The 26,620-nt window shown below is 29.6% G+C and overlaps 1 protein-coding gene across 2 annotated transcripts in view; it reads right to left on the bottom strand.

The window, feature by feature from the left end:
- LOC129912228 (monocarboxylate transporter 3) overlaps positions 1-10,468 on the bottom strand; it is a 64,856-nt gene extending 54,388 nt beyond the window's left edge. Inside the window, exon 1 of one of the 2 annotated variants that reach the window (XM_055990377.1) lies at positions 9,489-10,468. The gene's annotated coding sequence lies outside the window, so the exon portion shown is untranslated. The remainder of the gene's footprint in view (positions 1-9,488) is intronic. The other variant, XM_055990378.1, reaches the window with a different exon arrangement.
- Between the last annotated feature and the right edge of the window lie 16,152 nt (positions 10,469-26,620).

The following is a 26,620-nucleotide window of genomic DNA, read 5'->3' as shown; positions in this document are numbered from 1 at the left end:
TTACGTAAAATCATCGTCTGTAAACCGGCTTTACAGACAACCTCTTTTTTTTTTTTAAATTATAAAAATAGAAATGGTTAATAAAACTCATGATTTTTAAATAACAATCCTCTAGAAACAAATGGCGCAACGGAAATTTTGAGAAAAAATAAATTTTTCGATTGCTCCTAGGTTTCTGCACTAACTAAGTGAACATGATTTTCCTTGTGAAGGTATTGAAAACAGCAAAACTCTAAAACCAGACCAATGAATTTACATAAATGATTTAAAACATTCCATCCAAATTGAAACAATTCCTCTTTCAACTTTTTAGGCACTCATCATGTCAACTTTATTATGATAAGATACTGCACATTAGAGTGGAGCGTTTTTGGACTTTTCTTTCAGATCACTGCGTGCAACTCATGGTTTATGCCTTGTGCTCTTCTGAACATATTCTGATACTTTTTTTTTATTCGACAATGGAAAAATAAAAATCGGGAAGCCTTTGAAGATTGCTCGTATTTCACGAAAATCGATATTTTATGGGGCGTTAGAACCCATCTGAATTGACTTAATCTTTTTCATTTCACTACCAACTGCTCATAACTTATGCTGAGTGATCTCTAGTACCAGATCTGAATCCCTATTTTGAGTCGTTAATGGAAAAAACAAAATCGAGAAGGCTCCGAAAAATGCACATTTTCGCAAAAATTCAGATTTTTTAAATTGTATAAAATCCCACCCAGAACAAATTTCTTTTAGAACTTGTTTGTATTTGCTATATTTGTGAGAACCTCATTGAACCTTATAAGCTATGGAGCACTCAAACTGAGAACTTTTCTGTAATATTGACGTCGGTCGTTTATGGGGGATTTAAGAAAATGCTACTTTGACATCCCCTGACCCATTTCAATAGAATTTTAAACTCTAATACTACACTTAAAAGCTTCGTCAATAAATTTAATTTTTATATATAACACTAACCTTTGTAACTGCGTTTAATTTATGTCGATATCTTAGTTCAATCCTTAGATATTTGACATTTAGGTGTTTCCATAATTCTTGCCTATACTATTTTCTGCCCATGCTAAATTTTTATTTCGAAGTCGAAATGGCGTAATAATTAAACCGTTTAACAATTTATTTTTATGAAGTTAACAATATTAAAAACAAAAGTTTGTGGAAAACAAAAGATTGTATGGTATTTGAGAAAACCGTCTGCAGGTAAAGTTAAAAAAAAATTAAGCATGGGCAAGAATTATGGAAACACCTAAATGTCAAATAAATGTAAGGATTGAACTAAGATATCGACATAAATTAAACGCAGTTACAAAGGTTAGTGTTATATATAAAAATTAAATTTATTGACGAAGTTTTTAAGTGTAGTATTAGAGTTTAAAATTCTATTGAAATGGGTCAGGGGATGTCAAAGTAGCATTTTCTTAAATCCCCCATAAACGACGTCAATATTACAGAAAAGTTCTCAGTTTGAGTGCTCCATAGCTTATAAGGTTCAATGAGGTTCTCACAAATATAGCAAATACAAACAAGTTGTAAAAGAAATTTTTTCTGGGTGGGATTTTATACAATTTAAAAAATCTGAATTTTTGCGAAAATGTGCATTTTTCGGAGCCTTCCCGATTTTGTTTTTTCCATTAACGACTCAAAATAGGGATTCAGATCTGGTACTAGAGATCACTCAGCATAAGTTATGAGCAGTTGGTAGTGAAATGAAAAAGATTAAGTCAATTCAGATGGGTTCTAACGCCCCATAAAATATCGATTTTCGTGAAATACGAGCAATCTTCAAAGGCTTCCCGATTTTTATTTTTCCATTGTCGAATAAAAAAAAAGTATCAGAATATGTTCAAAAGAGCACAAGGCATAAACCATGAGTTGCACGCAGTGATCTGAAAGAAAAGTCCAAAAACGCTCCACTCTACTGCACATACATCAATCAGCTTAGCAACAATTTTAACTTATTATTTTTTTTTTTTTGAAAAATCATTAAATAAACAAAATAAAAGTGAATTGTCTTCTAAATGGCATAAAAAGAATAAAATTATATGATCAACAAAGAAAGTTATTTGGGTTTCTTAATAAACACAGCAATATTCATACTTGATTTGAAACCGAGAAGAAGTAAAAATAAAAAAAAATCATAAAAATCATTTTAAAACACCCAATTTTGATAAAGGTTATTTTAAAAGAAAGTTCTTTTGAACTGAAGATTTTTATAAAAAAAAGTAAGCAAAATTAGAGTTGATTTGATTTTTTTTAAGGAATTTCATAAGAAACGTACAACAAATGTACGGCGTGATATGCCTTAGACCCGTTTCGAAAAATAACATTATACATAAAATTTCCCTTCTAAGGTATCAATTTCCCCTCTAAGGTAGGTATCATCAAAAACTGTTTGCTAGTAAGTTTAAAGCGCTCCCGGGGATAACGCTAAAGCCAGTCAGACAGAATTGCGAAACCTAATATTTGCCAATCTTTATGTCATGGCTCATTGCATTAGCTTACAATTAAAATTTGCATTGGTTTTCGAAATATGAGTTTTCAAAGCATAGGTAGGTACTTAATATTCGGGCTATAAATATCTGGAGTAATAAATGACCAATCTAAACAGAAGAACCGGCAACTGTAAGCTGAATATATTTGGCGTCCAAATAATTTTTATTTTTTTGTAAGCTCGCGTGATATTTGCGACAAAAAATAGAAATAAATTTGCTGTACCTATGTAATAATGCTCAATTTTGTTTTTTGTCAAAAATGTCTAATTATTCGACACAATTTCTTTTTGAATTTTGTGTAGGCCTGGGTATGTCTTTAAATAACTTTAAGTATGTAGGTACATTAGTTTGTACAAAAAAAATGAAGCTAACAGTGCTACCGTGCTAACTGAACGTAACTACATTTTTACGGACTTCCACTCATAACTTTGGACTGAGTGAACCAATTTTGATAATTCTTTTTGTATTGGAAAGCTGGTGGCTGCACTGTGGTCCCATTTCAATTTCGTTCAGTTACAGCCATAGGAACTATATTAGAAAAACCATAAAACCCAGTTTTGATAAATGGAAGTCGATTTAGTTTTTTGATAAAAAAGATTATCGACATTTTATTTATTTATTTCAATTTTTTACTTTAAAAAAAAGTTTTTGTTTCCTAAAAGGTCAAACACGCATGGAATTATTAATATAAATAACCCACACTTTTTCAATAAAAAAAACATTACTTCTAAAAAAATGTATTCTATAAAAACTAATTACTAAGTCAACTATTACATGAAGCCTCAAGAGGCGCACCTCTTTTTAAACATAATGAGTGCAAAAGAGAAAAAAGATGAAAGAAAAAATTTATCCTACCGGAGAGTCGTGGGTCGAAATTCTGAGACTCTTTTTTGACATTTCTTTTTCCACTTTTTCTTTTTTCAACATTCCCTCTCATTTCTTTTTGCTTATTGGTGCAAAATCCTGAAAATACGTCACTTTGAGTTATCATGGCAGCCATGAGTTACAATTTTCTTTCATTTAATATTCTTAAATTAGATGAACTTCATAATTACAAAATGATCATCAACTTTTCAGTAGTTATACTTCTACTAAACTATTAAAATTTATAACTAGTTTAATAAAAAACAAAAAAAAAACGGGATGGATACAGGTAATAAACTTGCATCAGTAAGATTGTAAAGATATGAACTGGGCAATAAAATACTTCGCTTCATTTGTTATTTTTTCACGATCATAAGACACAAATATTTACACTTGTGCAGTAAATAGATAACAGGTAGTTGACGGTTGACCACAATAATAAAGTATAGGTGTGGAAATAGCCTTAAGGTACTTATCTCTTGTGTTTAAACTAACTAATATATTAACCGATTTTCAACACCTAGACTCTAAGCTATCACAATATTTAAATTAGAAGTACCTAATACCAAAATCATGTAAACACAAGATGATTTTATGATCCTTTATCTAATAATTGAAAAATATTTGTTTTAAAAATAAATTCTCAATTTTTTTAGGCCGTGTATGATTGGATAAAATATTTAACCTATTGTGGTGAATAAAAAATGTTCAGCTGTCAAATATGTAATGGGAATTGGGATCCGGTTAAATTTTTATTTACTTTTTGGGACCAATTACAGATTTTACTGTCTCTTCGAAAAAAACACCCTTTCACCAAAATTTTTTTTATGAAAACTCTTTATTCTTGCTTTCTATCCCAAAATCAATGTTTTTACCAAATTTCATTAGGGTGACTTATCATTTTTGTTTTCACTCAAAAAACACCCTAATACCCATGATATTTTTATAGACTTTTTATGTACTTGTTTCTTATCTTAAAAGTAACATAATTGCTAAATTTCAATAGGGTACCACTTATATTACTCTAGTATTACACACTTTTTCAAATATACCCATATTTTCTTTACTTCTAAAAAAACACCCTTTCAGATAAAAAAAATTTATAGACTTACATTATTCGTAGTTCCCATGGGAAAGAGAACATATTTAATGAATTTCGTAAGGGTACCATTTATACCATTGATTTTATCGGACTTATCGCGAATTTTTCCCTATTTCCCAAAAAAACACCCTTTAACCTAAAATATTTGTATAGACTGTTTGGGTTCATTTTTACCAATTTTCATTGGTGTAATAATTTTGTCCTAGTTTTTGTGGTACTTATTCCGAATTTCATCATTAAAAAAAAAAAAACACCCTTTCACTCAAGATAATTTTGCGCATTAAATTTTTGACAGCTGAAAATGTTTTATTCACCTCAATAGTGTCAACAATTTAACAGAGGTTAAATATTTAACCCAATTCACACACGGCCTCAGTTTGCAACAGATTCGAAATATTGATAGTTTTTGTCAGTGCCTAAGTGTATAAGGTTAATATATTTTTTGTCAAGATCAGAAATTCTGAGGGATAAAATTCTTTGGCATAGGCAATAATGTTTTAAGTTACAAATTTTTGTTCTTAAGAAAATGAGATTGAAGTTGTCACAAATTTATGTTTTCGATACGAAATTTTCATACTCAATCAAAAATTCAAAAATGCAATTCTGTGACTTAAGACTTAATGCCTAACGACAAGGAATTCTAAGTTCAAAATATCTATTCGAAAAGTATAGCGGTATTCCTTAAGTTCAGAACGAAAAACATTGCAAAAGTATTAAGTCATTCATTATTGGGCCTAAATTAAACTTTGTCAGAATTTAAAGACACAAATAATCATTTTTAGCAAAAAAACAAAAACCGACTTCCATGGATCAAAACTGGGTTTTATGGTTTTTAAAATAGTTCCTATGGCTAAAAGTGAACGAAATTGAAATGGGACCACACTGCAGCCACCAGCTTTCCAATTCAAAAAGAATTAGGGTAACGTACCCAGTGACCGACACCCTTAAGGGATAATTTGTGTTTGAAAATTCATAACTTTAACTACACTGCTTCAATTTTAATAATTTAAATGGTTAATTTAACTATAAGAAATGGTTTTTAAGTATAATGAAAGCATAAATAATTTAGTAATTCCTTAAAAATATCAAAATTAAAAATGTAATACCTTACCGGTTTTTTAGTTACCGACACCATTTTTTCAGTAGTGGACACCCGATTTTTTTAGTAATAGACACCCATATCTAAGCTGCATTTACACTCTTGGTTTTATCGCCGGTGTGTAAGATGTCCGTTTTTGAATCAGAACCGAACAACAAGACGGTTTTACTACTGACATTCTCTCGTTGTACGGTGTTAGTTCAAGAAGGAACATCGTACACCGGCGAAAAAACTGAGAGTGTAAATGCAGCTAAGCATTCACCTACATTTAATGCACTTTGCAGATCTTCGTCTTTGTTTTGCTTATGTTTTGGCCTTTTTAAATAATAGCCTGAAATGTCGACGCCGACGAACACTCAAGTACTTGAAAATACTGTTTAAACCTAGCCTAAGTTCAACGCATAACAAAACTCAATTTTCAATCAGTAAAAAAATTTAGGGACAGGTAGATTAAAAGCAAAAATGAAATGATAAAATAAAAGTCGAATGAAAACTCCGATGGTGAAAATTTTATCATTTCATTTTTTCACAGAAGACAGAAACAGAATAAGGACCCAGACAAAACGTTACATGCCTTAAAATTAAAAAAGAAAGATTTAATAAGACAAAGAAGATTTGACCTTAAACTTGAAGGTGGAAGTTTTCTTTGTAAATTAAAAGCTAGTATGTGTGAGCTTAAGGGAAATAAAAATAGGCAAACAAGGGCTAAGTTTTTAGCGTGTACATGAAAATGATTGTCAAACAATACACACACTAGGGTGCTTCTTATATGATCGAAAAAATTTTTTTTTCGATTTTTTAATGGGACACCCCTGAATTATGTTCTACCATATAAGCATAGTATATGGTATTTTTTTCCGATTTTAATATTAAAATTTAGGGGTCGCTACCATTAGATAAAGATTTAAGTAAAAAAAAAGATCAATTTCAACAAAAATTTTTTTGTTACAATACAAACTACGCTTAAGACCCGATTTTTCAATTTTCTAATAAACAGTCAGTTAACTGTCTTTCGAATAAAGATATTAGGCTCATAAACAAAGATAAAATCATTGAATTTTTCAATTAAGAAAGATCACTCAGTTAGCTATTCTACAGAATAACACAAAAAAAATTTCAAATTCAAAAATATTCAAAATTAAACTTCATTTTTATTCCGCTGTATTTTTATCAAAATTTCTTTCAAAACAGTTAGAGATTTAATGTAAGGTACTTAATTCTGATTAAAAATTTTAAAATTTTCTGAGAAAAAAAACAAAATTTGGTGTATTTTTCAAAACTTTGAATTGTGGTAGCGACCCCTAGAACGTGTTTAAACTGGACCAAATTTTACCCAGTTTATATTTAAGGCAGGAAGAACAAAATGAAAGGGTGTCCCATTAAAATTTCGAAAATTGATTTTTAAGAAGCACCCTAACACACACCTTGCATAAATCGAATGAATCGTTTTCAGATTCCTTTCACACTTTTTTAAAGTAATTTTACACAGTCGAAAGGAAACCCACTTTATAAACTTATTTAAAAGCGCTACGCGATGCTTTCAATCTTTTGTTTTTTTACACGGTGAACTGTAAACTAGGCCTTAGGAGCAAACAAAAAGTGGTTTGAAAATAATTGGGCCTATTCGGCGAGATCTTTTATACTGCTATTCTGCAGAAAAAGAACGGTGTCCATTACTAATATCATCAAACGTGTCTAATTGCGCCAGTTATGGACACCAGTGTCGGTCACTGAATTTCGTTGAACATTATATTCTAGTTATGAACACCCCACGTAAAATTAAATTATGCTATTATTTTTGTAATAACTTAAATTGAAATAGATCTACAAAGCAATTCTCTAACAAAATATTCGATTTTAATTTTTGTACCATATACAGATATATTGTTTAAACAATGTTTTGTACTTACGTCTTTCTTAAGAATTTCTCAAGTTTCATGCACTTCACAGAGTTTCGAAACTTGCCCCTTTTATTACAACAAAACCAATCAATACCAACTATGAAGTAAAGTGTTTTCTGATGGAATATACATGCCTGAACGCGTTAAAAATAGTTTTTGTACGCTACACCTTAACAAAACCTTAAGAAAACGGAAAAACTGTGCCAAGTGTCGGTAACTGGCAAGGGTGTCGGTCACTGGGTAGTTTACCCTATAAAAATTGGTTCACTCAGTCCAAAGTTATGCGGTAACAAACATGAAAAAAAAAAAAAAAAAAAAAACAGACGAATTGAATACCTCCTCCTTTTTGGAAGTCGGTAATTAGTTACATTCAAAAACCCAAAGGCTCCAGAATAATAATTTTAGTACAGGAAAGATAGACTTTCTCGTGGAACGAAATACAGGACGGCTGAATTTTTCAAATCTGAAAAAGGGGTATTAGAAAAGCTTAAGTCCTGGTTTTCGGGACGCCACCCCCCTGGCGAAATCCGCCATTTTGGAAAACGCGAATCACTTTATATCTCCAAAACTATGGGTCCTATAGAAATGGTTGTCAGACCAAAGTTCTTGGAAATTTAATTATCTTTTTCTTTGTAGTACATTATTTTTCTCAGGGGGCAATAGTTTTGAGGTTATGTTGTTTTAATACGCCATTTTTTAAAACGCGAATTGGTCTATATCTCCCAAACTATTGGCTTGATCGAATAAGTTACTGAACCAAAATTGTAGGTAATATAAATAACTTTTCTTGTGCATGCACTGTTTTTCAGCGAGGACAACACTTTTTAGGTTATGTTGTTTTATTTTTTATTTTTTCTGTTTTTTTTTTAATTTTTCTCAGTCTCTATGATAGAAACATAATTCTGTAGCATCATTAAAGTTGTAGAACATCAAATTTACATTAATTTGGGATACTTTTGAAGATTATATGACTTTTCAAACCAAAGATACGGAACTTAAAGAGCAATCCCTCTCAATATTTTCAAAAAATATACTAATATGTTTTTGCATAAGGTATGAAAAAAAGGCTAAATCGGGTACCTAATGTAAAAACAAGAAAAATATGATATGAGGGGGAGTTATTAAGGTGGGTAATGGTAAAACTTACAATATTGAGGTACACATATTTTGTTTTAAGTCAACCATCATACTTTTATGATGCTAAAAAATTATGTTTCTATCTGTTTCTATCTTCTACTGAGAAAAATTAAAGAAAAAAAAAACAGAAAAAAATAAAAAAATTAAACAACATAACCTAAAAAGTGATATCCTCGCTGAAAAACAGTGCATGCACAAGAAAAGATATTTATATTACCTACAATTTTGGTTCAGTAACTTATTCGATCAAGCCAATAGTTTGGGAGATATAGACCAATTCGCGTTTTCCAAAATGGCGGATTTCGCCAGGGGGGTGGCGTCCCGAAAACCAGGACTTAAGCTTTTCTAATACCCCTTTTTCAGATTTGAAAAATTCATCCGTCCTGTATTTCGTTCCACAAAATGCCTGTTTTTTTACTAACTTTCCTGTACTATTTCAAATTATTTAGAAATTTTTTCGAAATATTTTTTTTTTTTGTAAATATTATGTTAGTTTGCTTGTTCCTGAGGCGGAAAAGCTAATTGTTTCTTCACTGTCAAAATTCAGCCAGATAACAAAAAGCCGGTCCCAAATTTTAAACAATGAGTTTTCAATAGGTAATTGTAATATTCGAAAAATTTAAGTGTTTCACCAGCAACAGAACAGCAAAAGGAGGGTGCAAACGTAAATTCCTATTCTTTTCTGAATAAATATTAATTTCACAAATAAAAAAGGACACAATTTCGATTAGATCAAACTGTTAAAAAATAATCTCTCAAATTAAATTTACAATAGTTACGTTTTTTGAAAAAAAAAAAACCGTAAATTGCGTAGTATATCGATTACAGTTTACATTCAAACAATTAGATTTACCGATCACAAGATATTTATTCAAGTATGTACTTACAAAAAAGATTGTCAATAAAATTGGATAACTCGCCACCTGTGTGTTTTGTGTCCGTCCGGTGTAAAAGTGCTTTAATTCCCACCTTATCACGATTGATGATGAATGAGTAATAATTCCTTATCACTGGCCAACAATAAAAATGCTCTTACAAACAAAAACACAAATATAAAATAACAAATCGATTTAAGGTATCGGGTATGTATCTGTACAAAACACAAAACAGGGAAATTCAACTAATCACTCTTTGAACGTCATCGACCAGTATACGACGTTGATTAAACTTTTTTTATGTAATCCTTTTAACAACAAATTAACTCTTTTTTTTATATGTAAACTCGTTGCTTGTTGACGCTATCAGTTTATATTTTCAATTTTTTTATTTATTTTACCGAAAAAATAAAACACATCAAAAAATCGTCGTAACCAACACTATTCGTTCCACCACAAAAACCCAACAACTTCCCTGCCCTAAATTGCCTCTTTCGGCCTTTGACTTTGACGAAATTTTTGCCAAAAAAATAACAAAAAAAAAAAAAAAACGAAAACAGATAAAAGATTGTTCACCACCGAGACAAACCAACAAACCAACAAACCGAAAAGACCCAACAACGTGATGCCAAGTTCAAGGGAAAACGCACCTTGAAGCTGCCTGATGCCTGCACTGCACTTGTCCGCCCGAGAGGAGGAGGTGCAAAACCGAAATCCAATTTTTATTCCTTCAACACCGCAACGCAACCGCAAAGATTTTTTATTTTATCTTTTTTATTTATTTATTATTTTTTTTATTTAACTTTAATAAATTAAAAGTTAAAAAAAAACTAATACAAAAAAATGATAAAATTAAAAACTTAACAAAAAAAAATTAAATAAATAAATCTCAAAAATGAATTTTTCAATATTCTCAGGATTTTGTTGTTACATCATCACCGCACACTATTTGTACCGAAATCCAATCTCTGATACGCAGCTTTCCCGGACCATTTCTGAACTCATACTAATTATGAAGAAGCTAAAAGAACAATATATTCTCTTTCAATCGAGTTGAAATTCGTTGAGTTTACCAGCAAAAAAAAAAAGATATAAAATATTGAGTGAGTTGGAAATTTAATTTTTCATGTGATGTTGATGAGTTTGTTTTTAATATGGTTTCACTCAAAACCACACATGGTTTTTCCATTTTCACTTCTTCTTTTTTATTTGAATTTTGTTGTTGTTATTGACTTAGAGTGTTATTGGCGTTGCGCCGAAGTTGCGTCTTGCGCTATTGAATATCACTCAAACCTTAGGTTGTTTGATGGAGTATGGTTGTCTTTTTGGTGAGGGTAGTGGGAATTGTGGGAGTTAGCGACCGATATCTGATGTCTCGAGATTGTCAAGGTGACAACCTGTTGCAGTTTTTTTTTTTTTTAATAAATATACAAGAGCGCAAAATCAAGGAAAAACAACAGAATTGAAGGAAACAAAAAAAAAAAAAAATCCATGATTATGAGTTTTTTTTTTTATTGTTTTTTCTGGTTCAGATTTTGGGTCAACGGATTTTGTGTGTACCTATCTTATATTTCTTTTATCTCTGAGGATAAAATCTTAAAGAAGAATACCTACCTTGGATGCTGTTAGCAAGCTGTTGGGGTATCTTTTTCTTTTATTATGAAGATGAAGACTGCGATATTACAGAATATAAAGAATAAAAAGATACGTTTTTCAGGTGTTGTGACAGTTTTATCGTGTTTTGATTTTTTTCTTTTTTTAAATAAAATCATAATTGAATGAGATTGAAGGTTAAGTGAAATAATTTTTTTATGAATTTTATTATCAAATTATGGTCGTAAAATGATAAATATGTATTAAAGATTTTTTATGGTTATTTATTAATCAAAGTAAAATCGCTGGTTTATCGTTTTCAATTAAACTAGTGAACTAAATATTTAGCGATTTTTATGTTAAATAGAAACACATTATTGGTTTTACACAAATGCCAAATCAATCATGTGTTGGCCCAGGTATTTTGCCCTTTATGTACATTGTACACCCTTTAACCGCAGTATTCACAATTACATATTTTGATCATAGAAGATAATTTTTTATGATGTATGTTCTTTTATAACTTTTAAGCTGCTAATCATAATTTAAGATATTAGAAACGTTTTTGCTTCTTATAATACTTGATAGGGCCTATTTGGTCTCATTTCGCTCTCAAAAAGTGAAATAAGACAATTTTTTAAAAGTTGTCCCTTTTGCACTAGGCCTTATTAAACGTGACCAAATAAAATACACGATCGTACTTTCTTGCTCTTATGTAGTTAAAAACTTTTTGACCATAAAACGAAGTATGTATGTCACTTCAATTCTTGTACAAAAAGAAATTTGAATAGAAGTAAATTTGAAAATCCTTTAAGTCCTTTATTTCTTATTATGTATGTCATTTTTAAGAAAATATTAATCAATACCTACTACCTGTTTAAAAAAAATATATTTTTGTTTAAAATCCTAAAAGGAGTGTTTTTTTTTTAATATTTTTTGTAATGTCTTAAAATTAATGTTACTCAAACACGTTTGCATACAAAATGATTTTTAAAAAATGTGGGTAGTTTCTAAAAAAATCACCCTTTTAGATTAATTTGAACTTGTATAAAATTAAAACTATTTGTCGCATTGAGCTCAAATTTGGAGGACTTATTTTTCATGATATGACCTATCGATTGACACCAAATATATCCTTTTACATTAATGTTTACTCATTTTTTAAAATACTGATTGACAAAAAAGCAGACATTTGGAAATAATTCACTTTTTAGTAAATCCTACATGAACAAAAGCACCTTAATTAAGGAAAATGTAAAATATCAATGTCCATTATATTTAAAAAGTCGAAAATGTAAAGAAAACCATAATAAAATACATTAAACAAAATTTTTACGTGTTTTGTAATTTTATACCTATACTATTTTTCTATTTAGAAATATCTTATTTGTAATAAACCATTCGATAAACTTTCTTGTAAAGCTTCAGATTTGAAACAAAAGTATACTTTTCTTATAGTTTTTGATGTGCTGAGTTAGAATCCGAAGTCAAAAAAATTCTATCACGTCAGGATTCTAAGATATTCACATTAAAGTATCACAAAATCAAGTTTGTTTTTTCTTAGAAAATCTCAGAAAACAAATATATCTCAAAAACCAGAGCTGACCGAAATTTTTTTTTAGTTTGGATTCAAAATCAACACACTAAAGTCCATTACAAAAGTATACTTTTATTCTAGGGAGAAAGATATATTAATTTTTAGAGATCAGTTTCTTTATGGTAAGATATGCCAAACCTACTAAACTTACTTAAATTAAAATATCTCAGAGAAGAAAAGAGATATTGAGAAGATTGAAACTGAATTTGAAAAAAAAAAATAAGTTCTTTCATAAACCGTAAAAATTTTAATTGAAAAAGATTACATTATGCCAAAATATTTCTTCGAAAACAGCAAAAAATGGGTTTTTGAAATTTTCTAACGGAAATATCTAAAAAAAAACGTGACGTGCTAGGTCAATTCTGACTTCGGAATCAGCATACAAAAATCCTTTACAAAAGTATAGTTTTATTCAAAGTTTTTTTTTTTTTTTTTTTAAATAATCAATATTTTCAAAACAAGAATATATAAAAACTTATATTATGTTGAATAGTATTTTGTTTATTTATTTTTTTTTATTATTTATTTTTTTTTATTTATTTATATTATAATGAAACATTTTCTATGAGAGTAAGTTTGTGTGACTCCATACGTAAATTTAATTAACTTGCTAAATTATTGGTTTGAAAAAAAAAAAATATATTCAGTGAAATATGTGATGTGCCTTGCGTCTTCTTTCATAACATAAAAACAGTTTTGAGGTATAGTAATTTTCTGTAAACATTTTTTACAATTCTGATAAAATCAGGATTTTTCCGTAGTTTTCCTCAAATATTGTTATTTATGTGAAAATTTATTAATTACATATTTGATTTTTCAGTATACAGATAAATAAATTAAATTTCATATAACTATGTAAGCTGTGTATTTACTATATGACACCATCAAAATTCAAATTTTACATTTTAGATAAGAATTAGATAAATTCTGACTGCGAAAGCGTCTTGTAGACCTATTCAAATCAAATTTTTTTGCATAATAAACATTACTCGAAGAAAATTTTTATTCAAAAAACACCGTGATCCTTATTTTTATTAGTCCCTTTATCATTTTTACTTGCGATATAGGTACTATAGGGCAAGTTTAGGATTCGTAAAAAAAATCGAACTTGAGATAACAATTTTACATGACATTACGATGATGGAGAATGCCAAAAAAGTGGGTCCGGCAATTCTGTCTGTCTGTCTGTCTGTCTGTCTGTCTGTGTGTCTGTCTCTATCTGGAGCTGCAGCCTAAACGAGTGAAGTGATTTTCTTCAAACTTGGTAGTTAGCAGTTTTTGGTGATTCCCTAGAGGGGAAATTGAAATTTTTTTTTTATGACCAAAACTAACGGTACCTGCCACATAACGGAAATAGAAAAGTTAATTTTTTTCAAAAACGGCCCTAACGATTTTGATTAAAATTTTTGTGTGTAGTACAACACATAAGAGCCAACTTTTTAAATAAAAAAAATATTTTTTGTACCGTTATTAACGGTACCTGTCATAGAACGGTTTTTTTCGTTTCTGAATATCTCGTACAACATTAACCCGATTCAAATGAAAATTTCTATACAAAAGTATGTAAGTAAAGATAATATTAAAATTTTAGAAAATTTTCAAAAAACGCATTTTTGGTTTTTTAAAAAATATTTCAAATTTTTTTTTTGAAAAATCAATTTTTTGAAAACGGATTAATGAAAAATTTTGAAATTTAGTTTTAATGTGTAAATTAATTATTTCTTCAAAATGGCATCCCAACTTTTTTTTTGAAAAATGTTAAAAAATTTTTATATATAAAAAACTATTTTTTAAAAAAACGGCTCCTACAATTTTCGAAAATTTTTTTCTAAAAATACCTTTTTATACAAGAAATAAAATGGCATATTTGTTTTTTTTTTTAAGATAATTTAAAACGGAGTTTTATTAATTAATAAAACAGATTTAATTTTTTTATACTACTTATGAAATTTCTTCAAATTATCAAATTTTAAATTTCTTGTATAAAAAGCTTTAACATTATAGTTACTTTAAGCATAAGAGCAAGTACGTGCGACCCCAGTCGTGCAATTTATTTATGATTGATCTATTGGCTTACCTGTGTACCTATTTATTTATTTAAAAAAAAAAAAGATCAAATAATTCAAGACCAACCTACATGAATCTTTTACCACGCCCATGACAAAATGATTATCACTGAAGGTTCATCCTTCAATGAATCTAATAACAATGCGGACTGATCCGACGATAACACCAATAACAAAGTCCTCAATCATTCACATGTTATGTGATAGGAAAACACACCCTTGGCGACGACGATGATGCTTGAACAACGATTTAGATGATAGTCGGCAATTTATTGTGATCGGCAGCATCAATCGAATGCAGTTTAGTTTCAGCAACATGTTGTATAGTAATTATTAAAAAAAAAAAAAAAAAAAAAGAAATTAGTTAGATGGCGCTAGCTAGGACGACTTTTCCCCCAAAGGCGCGGCATGTTAGAAGTTATTTTTTTGTGACCACCAAAGGAGTTACTCTTACAGATTGGCCTTAATTTTTTTAATAGTTTTTCGTGTCAGTAGAAAGGAAGTGATTATGATTCCATTAAATAAGCATAAAATTTCTTGTCCAAACACATATGGTCGCTAAAGTGATAACAGGTGTTAGAATTTGAAAACAGAGTATGCATACTGCAAACGATTAAATTGCCATAAAAAAAACAACTTTGATTCTTGAAAATTTACTTTGTATGAAACTTTCATGAAGATTGAGTGTTTGATTTGCATATTTTTATGCTCCAGCTTGGTGACAATGTTTTCATGCATAAAGGGTGTTTCTTTTTGAAATTTTAATTTCAATGAAGAATGCAAAATATAAAGAATTGCGTTTTCCGTTAAGTTGCTTTGATATCTTGACGAAAGAAGCTTAAACGAAAGTCATTTGGTATTACGTTTGATATAACAATTGGACGTCTTGATATTTCTTTGAGCGAAATTTTGAAAAATTCTTATCGTAGTAAAAGTGTTTTACCGAAACAAAAAAATAGTTTTCCGTCAAATAAGCGATAGGTAAGTGACAAGATTAGTGACAAGAAGTTGACTACTTAACTACTTAAAAATTCTATCACATCTAAGATCGGACACCCTTTGCATAACTTTAACTTCTTATAAACCTGCATAGCTGAGAAGAGTGAAATATAACTTTTTTTTTAAAGCCCTTTTTTTCTCCTTGAAGACATGTAATGTAGGTATATTCAATATAATACCTACACGCAGAATTGATTTTTCATTTTTAAAAATCGAATCATCGAAGATATGGGTGCAGTTCGTTTTTCCAATTTGAATTTTTATGAGATTTTCATAATTCTATATTTTCATACATAGTTTGGGTTATATTTTTTGCTGATGACAAAAATGATAATTTATTCAGTTATTGGTGACACTCCTTGGAGAAATTATTGTTTGAAACGTCGCACTTTTCATGTTGCAAATTGAAGGGTATACCAGTCATTAAATTTTTAATGGGAAGGCAAGTAGAAAATATAAATCAATGCGTGTGATAGCTTGAGATGGGTGTGGCGTTAGATACCTTCTCATATAGATAGATTAAATAAAATATGTCCTGGTAATGACGATAAAATTTATCTAAGAACGAACTTTTATACTCCCTACATAAAAATTAAAAAAGAAAATATTTTAAAATATTTGAATAAATCCAAAACGATATAAAGTTATTCTTCGTATTCAAATAAGGACCAAGGAATTTCTTTGAATATTTTTTTTTGTTGGTTTATATTTTCTTGGTAATAGCATATAAGAATTGTAATGCCTTATTTAATTTGGAGGTAACCTATGGGGTCGAACTACGGCATACGTTCGTTAACGTTTGGTGTCTAAGTGTCCCTATCTTTTTCTACTAATTAGAGACAGAAATATTCAAATTTCTGTTACTGGCACTTAACCCTTTCGGACCCAGCGTTACTCTTATGTAACATTTTATTTAAAAATTCGTAAAAAATATTAAATTAAATAATTTTTTAGGTTTTGATGGCTCATTTGAAAGATAATAATGCCTAGTTACTGGATTATTACAAAAAAATTAGTCAAATATCATACGTTTAATTTTCTTATATCGAAAAAGGGACTGAAATTCACATTTTTTTTTCTTTTTTTTTTGCAAAAATTTTTTTTTTATATATGGTCATAATTTTGAAAAAAAAGATTAAAAAAATATTAATGCAGAAAGTGTTTAGTTTTTTGGCTTAGAAGAAGTAGCATACATTATAGTTTCATAAAAAGTTATTATCTCAGTTGTCCGATTTTTTTTGTTGGTCATAGGCAGTGCATGTTACCTACTTACATGTAAAATGAGAGTAACACATTAGTTTTGCTATTTATTATTTTGGAAATTAACTTTTTGCTATTCATATTTCTTAGTTGTGATGTCTTCGACACGATAATACTGAAAAAAACATTTTTTAATATTGATTTTCATAGATTGGGTTCGAAAGGGTTAATTTTAAGACAACCACTACCTAATATCTACTGCATGAAAATTTTCGTTTATTCGTTTACTAGAACGTCGGAGTTAGTGAAAACTTCTTTACTTGATTTTTTTGTATGGGTTATTATATTTCGCTCTGTCCATTAATTTTCCCGAAAGCGAAGAGAACAACTAGGGTAGAGTTGCTAGTAGCCGGCCCCTTAAGGATTTTGTCTCAAAAAATAAAGCACAGAAACGTCAAATATCAACATTTTCGAATAATTCTTGAAATAAAATGTACTTTATTTATTAATTTTTCGGTATGGTTAAAAAAAAAAGTTAATAATATTTCCCAAAAATATTTTATTTAAGTTTTTATCTAAAAAAGTCTGATTCTCCTAAATCCGGGCTTTGTTTCCTATTTTCGGCCATCTAGTGTCCTATTTCCGGCCACTGACTTTATTAGGTCAAGCTTAAATAAATTGAATGTTTTTTATTTAAATCTTTGTGTTTTAAGAATTTAGAAACAATTTTGATTGTTAATAAGTTATAACATTAAATGATTAAAAAATGTATCTATTTTTCCCCATATTTTTTAAACTTTTATCAATAAAAGGGGGCTGAATACAGGAAACTCTTGAATTTCAAAGCTTTTTTTGTGTTCTATCTCCAGCCCCCCATTAAAATTACCAAAATTCGCATCTTTTTTCTGTTTAAAACCTATTTTATTTGAAGAATAATATATATTTAATAAGAAAAACAAGATTTCAAAGCATTAGCACGAAAATTGTTTCCACAAAACACTAATTACGATAGCGGGTTTTGGCAGTAAAATTACAAAAAAAACCATACCCGATTGGATCACTTCACAAAAAGTTATTTTTTCTAAGAAAACTGAATAACAAGAATAATAAGAATATTGTTATTTTAGAAGGGGCATTTAAGAGAACAGCATAAGAGCAAACATTTTGAATAAATCCTACAAAATCACTAGTTATAACGATTTTTCTAAAAGTTGGGCGGCTACTGGAGACGGCCGGAATTAGGTAACTCTACCCTATCGATCCTGAAACTAGTATAATTTAAAATTTAAGATTCAAAAAGGCCAACAAAATATAATTCTTAAACAAATGTCTATTTTCAATATTAAATAGGAAAAGCCCATTGACAAAAGTTAACGTAGGTACTTTTTGATTTTACCAAAAACTGATTCCAGTTTTTTAAAACATTAGATACTCTTAAAATCTCTTTAATATTCAGTCATATATAAAAACCCACATGCATTAAATAACAACTAAGAGAAAATAATTCGACTTGAGTATTTCAAAATGTCAACTCACACGAATAAAAGAATTTCTTGCATCAATTTATCTTCCGGAAGGCTTAAACTGACACCTTAATTTCATTTTCAATTAAATACCTATTATGAAACGTGATTTTTCACCTTCGCTACCACATCCACATAATAAATTCATTCAATCATTCACTTCCCAAAAATAAAAGCAAAAGAATAAAATATTAAATTAAATCTTAATTCCATTAATGCTGTTTATCTTTCTATTCAAGAAGTCTTTATTAAACCACTTAACATTTCCTCAAAGGATGTTGTTCGTGCTATTTTAGTCTAATTTTGTTTTTTCCATTCATTCAAAGATCAACCCTTCAACTACTGCATCAAATTGAGTTTCCTTTTTTTTTCCATTAATTTGTCAAAACATGATTTATATGTTAAGCATGGCAATATTTTTATATAGGAATAGTCAAGCTTATGGGTAACCATAAAAAAAAGCCTTTTAAAAAAACATCTTTAAAATAATGATTTTTTTAGAGTGGAACATTCAAAACTCATGTTCAATATGGATTAGCACTCAAATTGCCTCGAATACTCTCCTCTGATGAAACAATGTTGCCTACACAAGTACCTACTTGTATCTACTCTACATATATCTTGTACATTCAATGTTTAATATCCGGTAAAGAAATATCTTGCGGCAGCATTCGTGTATAGTGGAATTTGCCACTTGTGATAGCAAACATTTGAGATATTTTTACTCCTCTCTGGCATTAAAGGGGGAGTTTTTGGAATACCTGGAGTGAAATTTCAGGAATGGAATGAACAATATATACAACATACATTTGGTGGTGTAGAATAATGTCATGTCAGGGTCTCTCTTTTCACACACATCAAATCGATCGATATCTTTGAAAGCGCACGTGTCGGGAATATTTTTGTTGTGTGAGAATTTTTTTTTAAATACAAAATTTGCTGCGTGTTTAAAAAAAAATATCTGCAAGAAAAAAAAGACAGACGGAATTTAGAGTTTCAAGTTTTTAAACGCGGTATCCTAATTATTTTAATCATATTAACAGAATTTTATAAGTAACCAAAATTTAAGTACCTGCTTACTCAAAAACAATAATAAATTAAAACTATTGTTGTATTGAGCTTTAGTTAAGGCCAAAGACAGACAATTTTACGATCTTTATCTCTTCTTACAGCTTTAATCAAGTTTAAAATCAAACTAAAAAAATGTTGTTTTTTTAAGTTTAAACAAATTTTACAAAAAATAAAATGCAGCCCACAAAACGTAATTATACGAAGGAAAGGAGCATACGAACATGTTCATTTGAAAATTAAAATGTTTTCATTTTGTTTATGTGGTAATAATACGGTAATATCTCCCCGTATAAAGATCTCACAATTGTCTTGTCCGAACTTCCAGCCTACTCTCTTACGAATCGGACCCTAAATAAGTTCAACAGTTTGATACAAACTTGAAAAATTTTTAATGTACTAAATTTACATTACCAATAATGAAAAAGAACGTTTGTCAAATTACCAACAATTTGGAATCAACAATTACCACTTCTAATTCAAAAATGCAGCTTCGAAGCATAATACCACCCATATGACTGACTTTGACCATCAGGAGACTCATATCATAACATATCAACTACTTTATAGCCGTGAACAACCGTGTTCATTTTGTCAAAATACCCGACTATTGTACATATGTACAGGTTATGAAATGTAGAACCCCATTTACAAAATTTGGACTCAATAACTTCTGTATTATTTAATCAATCAATGAATGGGCAATAAAAACAACTTGCTTCACTATTTTGTTAGCGATTATATTAGAGAAAACTTTCAGGGTCACTATGGTGTATGTGTAACTTTTTTTTTGTATTGAAAAATATTAATGCTAATTGTTGTTTTTTTTTTTTTTTTTTTATTTCCTGAATACGTCATCAGACGAATTGGTTTTTCTTGATCATTCTCTGACGTTTTAATTGGTTTGATTTTGGGTCACGCATATGGAATGCAGTACAAAAGGGCCACTTTAAATTTGTAAGATATTTCAAAACTGATAAATGTATCTACTATAGAACTAGAGTTTAAATTTCTAACTTGTTTTCTAGATTTTGAAAAAACAGAGGTTGTCTGTAAAGCCGATTTACGGACGATGATTTTACGTGATAACGTCGTCAGAAAACAGGTTGTGTGCTTTTGTTTAAAATGTTTAAAATGAGTCAATTGAAGCGTTTACTTAGTTTAAACAATCATAATTTACAAGAAAAAGCTAAAAAAAAAATACCTTTTTACTTGCTCTATAGGGCAAGTATTGGTTTCGTTTAGAAAAAAAAAATCGAGGTTTTAATCAAAACCAACATTACGATGATGGAGAAGATCAAAAAAGTGGTTTTCGTCATGCCGTCCGTCGGTATGTGCGTCTGTGTGCGTGTGTGCGTCTGTGCGTCCATCTGTACATCGAGCTAGGGCCTAAACGGATGGATGGATTTGCTTGAAACTTGGTACAGATGATTTTTACGTAATTCCCTAGACCGATTTTTTTTTATTTTTTTAATATCTCCATTTTAACGCATACCTCCCATATAACGTTTTCGAAGTATTGCAAATTTCTCCAAAACGGCTGTAACGATTTCGATCAAATTTGGTGAATACACTTATTGATTCTAACAAAACTGGGTTTTTAGTTTTTCTAAAAAAATATGGCGTTGCCGTTTTTCAAAAATTGACATATTTTTTAAGTTCATATATTTCATCAAAGCATTAGTTATTTTATTTAAAATTTACAGAGATCATTAAGTATAAAATGTTAAAAAATATATTTTCAAAAACATTTAAAAAAAAAAATTTTAATTTAATTTTTAAACTTTTGCTTTTTTTTCTACAAAATCTTAAATTTCCAATAGATATTTAAGATAAAGATACTGTGAACTACAAGAGCAAGTACGTGCGACCCAGTCGTGCATTTTATTTTATTTTCTCATTATATTATTTTTTTATTTTAAAAGCTTACAAAAAAAATTATGCAATTGAAAAGCCAAGTATTTCTTCTTAAGAATAAAACCATTTTTAAATTTTTTATAATGCGCAAAAAGTATAAAAATAATTTATGGAAAATAAACATTTCATCAAAAAAGCAAAGAAAACATGAATTTTTATCTTCTCACGTCATTAATTCCATTTTTTTCCCTAGCAACCTATAGAAAATTTTATACCATCTGAAAGCTTATTGTCTTAGCTCAAAATATATATATCGACCAGGTTTATGAGACGTCTACAAAAAGAGCTAGAATTTTTTGAACTCGATCAAATTTTATTAAAAAAAGCAAAAAAATAAACATTTATTTTTATGTTCTCAGGCTATGGAATCAATTTTTTTGTTTCACAACCTATAAGAAATATATACCATTATTTCGACTTTCATATGACGTATCAATCTTTTTCAATGATGCCTACAAGAGAAGTTAGAATTTTTTAAAGTCCACCATGTCGAATTTCCAGACTAAGATTACGGTACTTTCCACACTGGTGGCTGTTCGGGGGGCAACAGATCTCCACTGGTGTTTTGATTTAACATTTAACACAATGTTTCTTGATTTAACATTGTGTATGTATGATATACCAAATGAAAGGTAATCAGGATGCTCATAAAAGTTTAATAAAATTTCTATCTGCTCTTGGTCAAAAGTTATAACCTGTTGAATTATAAAATTTTATTTTACTGTTATCTCAAAAGTGTGTTTACGAAAATGATTGAAACTTCGCACACATATAGTCGTAGTCATGATCTATCATTACTCCATATATATAACATTCCTCTATCTATTAAAGAAAAAAAGATAAAAATAAAAAACGATGAGAATCGGCTAAAAACGGTCAAAAAACGTGTTTTTTAAAAATTTGTTTCTTCCGTTATTCAGTCAAAACTCACTAAACGATTCCAAGTTTTGGCACATGTATGCAAAAAGCCAAAACCTAAATATCCTATAAGTTTGAGATTGAACGCTCCATAAAAAGCTAAAAATCAAAAATTACCCAAAAATACCCCTAAAAAACAAGGTGTTTTTCAAAAATTCACATTTCGAAACGCAGAGTGTTGGAAAAAAATCCGTATCAGACACCTCATTTTGTTTAACCTCGTCTTTCACCTGGCATCTTTAGAATTGTCAAAAAAAATTTCTTTTACCCAAAATCATCATTTTGTCATAGCCCCAACACGTTTACAACGTTCAAACAAAACGTTATAGCTTAGTTTAAAAATTTTTAAGAATTTTTTCTTAAATGCAGTTATTCTTAAATTAGTCTCTTCTATCTATAGCAAAAATCAACTCTCTGCAACTTCGCGCTTAGATTTTAGCCCAAACTTCATCTTTCCGTTTACCCCTGTTTACCCTATTAAATGACGGAATTTTTAAAAATCCTTCATTTGGATTAATCTTTAGGTTATTATCTTTCAAATTAGCTATAGAAGATTTTTGTATCTCTAATAGTTTATTTTTAATTTAAATTTTTTCCCGCACTGCGAAAGTGCGAGAGTGTAACGTTAGAAAATGACGTCACTTTTTTGTGGTGGCTGCCATGGTTCATTATAAGACGTTATCACGTCAAAAAAACATTTCAAATTGTCCTAAACTATCAGCAAATTCTAGCTTATAGGAATTCCAAGAATAATTGAAAACTAGGTATATAAATATTTTAAGAGTTTTTTTTTGTTCAAAATTGCATCTACTTAATCTCGTTGAACATTTGCAGTAGAATTTGCATCACAAAGGTTGGATCTGATTTAACTAAAAACTTGTTGCACACTTACATGCGTTTCCAACACTTTACCACAAATAAAATTATCCCGTGCGCCAGCATCAAAATTGATATTGCATCTGCATATCTAGTACGTTCAAACTATTTGTAACATTTTCCTGTTACACGTCCATTGTACATGTTTGTTTCATTCCTATATATCCATTAAGGCAATCCAATTACACGAACTCTCTCCCTCAAGCTGGCTCTGTACCGAGAGACGAAGCTTGAAGGTAATTTCCACACCGATGTTGAATTCTGCTGTGCGTATCTAATCCCTTTGGTCAAAAGCAAAACCCATCAAAGCCAATTAACTTTCAATTTCCGTATAATCAAGAATCCTTTTTGCTCGAAAAATCATTTTCCATTGCATGGAAAAGCATCAGCGATGGATGCCAGCATTGGTAGTGGTCTAGCGACCAAGGTAACAAGGGAAGACCAATTAATTTTCCTATGTGCTGATGCGGTCTCGGTCTCCAAACTATAAAACTAAACCAAGTTTGTATTGGGAATTGACTGTGGCTGGAATTCTTGTACTAACAATCTATTAGATTAGATAGTTGTGGCAGTTAATAAAACTTGTACCGGCCAACGTTTGTTTAATTTCGACAACGTCCACTGAAGTTGGTACATGGTGGAAACATGAAAAAAGATGTGTTCGTCTCTGTTCGTGTTGCATATACAAGATCGATTAATCGGTTAACATATTTTGACGTAGCAAACGAAAGGGAACACGATGGACGGCCGGCGATGACCAACACGATGACGCCGCTGTGCAACGCTGCGCTGTATATGACATCAAGAAACGCAGCACATGGTTTGTCGAACTTGGGTGTTAACCATATCTATTAATCTATGCTGATGGCATTAAAAAGAAGTTGAGTTGAGAGACGAACATGTGGTTTTTCAGTTCAAAGAAATCATTAAGCCTCCTAAAGGCTTCTATGGGAGCACACACATGCAAGCCGCTTTTGAAATACTTTGCATAGAGAGCAATTAATTTATTTGCAACAAGGCAAAAGCGAAGCTCAGTGAAGGTTATGGATTATGCTCTACAAGAGTTCCTTTTCTCATTAGTTAGGTCGATTTAATCTGAAGTATGTATCGAAAATGATTAAAAGAAAGTTGTTGTTGTTATAATAATTGGTTGTTTGTTTTTGAGTGCATATTCAATATTGAAGTAATTAATTTGTTTGAGATTCAGTGGTTTTGTAGGAGAAAGTATGTATAAAAGGTGAGAGAACTGTTATTAAAGATATTGTGGTGCAGTGGTTTTTGTGTGGGGAAAAAAAACCTTACAAAATCTTAATCAAAAATTTGTTTGAATTAATTTTGTATTTAAAAATTATTTTTTTTTAATTCACTCAGTTTGTTTATTTTTTTTAATTACTTACTTTTTAATGAAATAAAACTTGTTTTTTTTTTAGGAAAATAAACTGGGCTTTAATAAAGAGCACAAAAAGTAATACTCATTAACGTGTTTTTTTGACTTAAATTATATGAAAGTCTAAAAAACAACTTAAAAAATGAAGAAAATTGTGTTTGATGCAAAATTGTGGAAAAACGGTTGTCCGCAGAAAAAAAAATTTTAGACAAACTAAAACTGTAATAAATTCTTGATTGGTTGTAAAAAAAATCTTTCAAATCAAACGTAGTTTGGCAAAGATAAGACCAGTTAAAGGACAAGAGAGCAAAAATCATAAAAACCGTGGTAACTCGAAAACGGGACGAAAACGAGAAAATTACCTCATAAGTTTTTCGACTTAAAATGACCTCAGGAATCCATGGTTTTCGTTTGGGGCGGTGACTGTGGGACACACTGTATAGAAGTCGGTTTTGTTTTTTGATAAAAAAGATTATGTTAGATGTTTTTTCAAAACGTATTATCTTTTGTGAATTTTTTTTTTTTTTTAATGATGAGATTTCCTACAAAAAACATTAAAATTAATGAATAAACACTTTATTTTAATTATGTTTTTATTGGTTTTTAAGACTGTCAAACACTTGAGGGGCGGTCTTGCCCCCACTTCCCCTACATCTTTAATGGTTTTGACATCCAAAAGAAATATGCCATTCAATTTCTTCCCTAATAAAGAATTAAAAAAAAAATCAAAATCGTTTGGTATACAACAAATTTCAAACATTTTTCAAAAAATAATTTTGATATGCCACGAAAATGGATTGTAATAAAATCAGCACATTTATGTTAACACAAAGTTTCACTACATTTTATTTATTCATGAATGTTTTTAAAAATTTTATTAAAAAAAAATGATTTTTTTTAAATCCAAAAATGTTTTTTATCTCGAGTTCGATTTTTTACGGTTCCTAAACCTGTAGTAGGTACCTTTATCGCCAGGTAAAAATCTTCTTAAAATTTTAATAAACAGTTCATATATTTTTGCACTTAGCACAAACATAAAAATGTACACCATTTTTGTCTGGTAATTGTCTCGATTTGGGGGACGGTTCACTATCCGAAACTCTGCTTGCCTCATTTGTCACCCATATTGGGTGTTTTAAGTATTTTTGGAAATCGAAAATTTTTAAAATGAGATGAGTTGTGATAAAACCAAAATTTGAACATATTCTTATTCAGTAAAAAAAAAAATACCTTGATCAATATTGTGTATTTATTTTGTTTTTTTGAAAATAGTTTACATTTTGAAAATAGTTTTTGGAAAACAAAAAATGAAAAAATGGTGATATTATTTTACAAAAAATGCTTTATACTTATATAGCTATATTTTGTGTATTGGAAATTTTACCACATTTCTTACATCAGTTAGAATTTCGAAGGTGTTACCATCCATTTTTGTGAGAATTAGCTACATCTGAAGTGCTATTCTGCAGTACTTCATATATGTATGTAGTTAAAACTAAAAAATGCTAATACAAGGTTCACAGTCCCATTAGGAATAGGAAAAATAATCCGAGAAAAACTAGTGTGATGTAAATGAGAAAGGCGGTAATCGTTTTAGAAAAAAAAATAATATTGCCCATAAAAGTTTGTTTTTTCTTATGCTTGCTTCAAATGCTTATTTTGAAAAGTGCTAAGTTCTTGAAGTGGAAGGGTGTTTTTTCGCGGACAAAAGGGAGGGGGTCAAGGTCAAAAATATACTGAAAAAAATTGTTTGTCGAATATCATCATATGACACATGTTTTCAAGGTATTTTTTGATGCTGAATCTAATGACATAAAAATAAAGTCAATACGATTGCTTTAAGAAAAGTTGTTGCCGATTAAAAACAAGGGTGCTTTTGGTTTTTGACTTCAACAAGTAAAATATAACCGAAACCCATGTGAAAAACATACTACACTTATAAAATTCGGGATAAGGGTTTAAGATAAGGCAGGGACAAAGGATTCATAAAGTTCTTAAAA

This window comes from Episyrphus balteatus, chromosome 2 (assembly GCF_945859705.1).
Source record: "Episyrphus balteatus chromosome 2, idEpiBalt1.1, whole genome shotgun sequence".
Taxonomy (NCBI): Eukaryota; Metazoa; Arthropoda; class Insecta; order Diptera; family Syrphidae; genus Episyrphus; species Episyrphus balteatus.
Note: the sequence above shows the minus strand (reverse complement) of the source record. Positions and strands in the feature narration are given on the sequence as shown.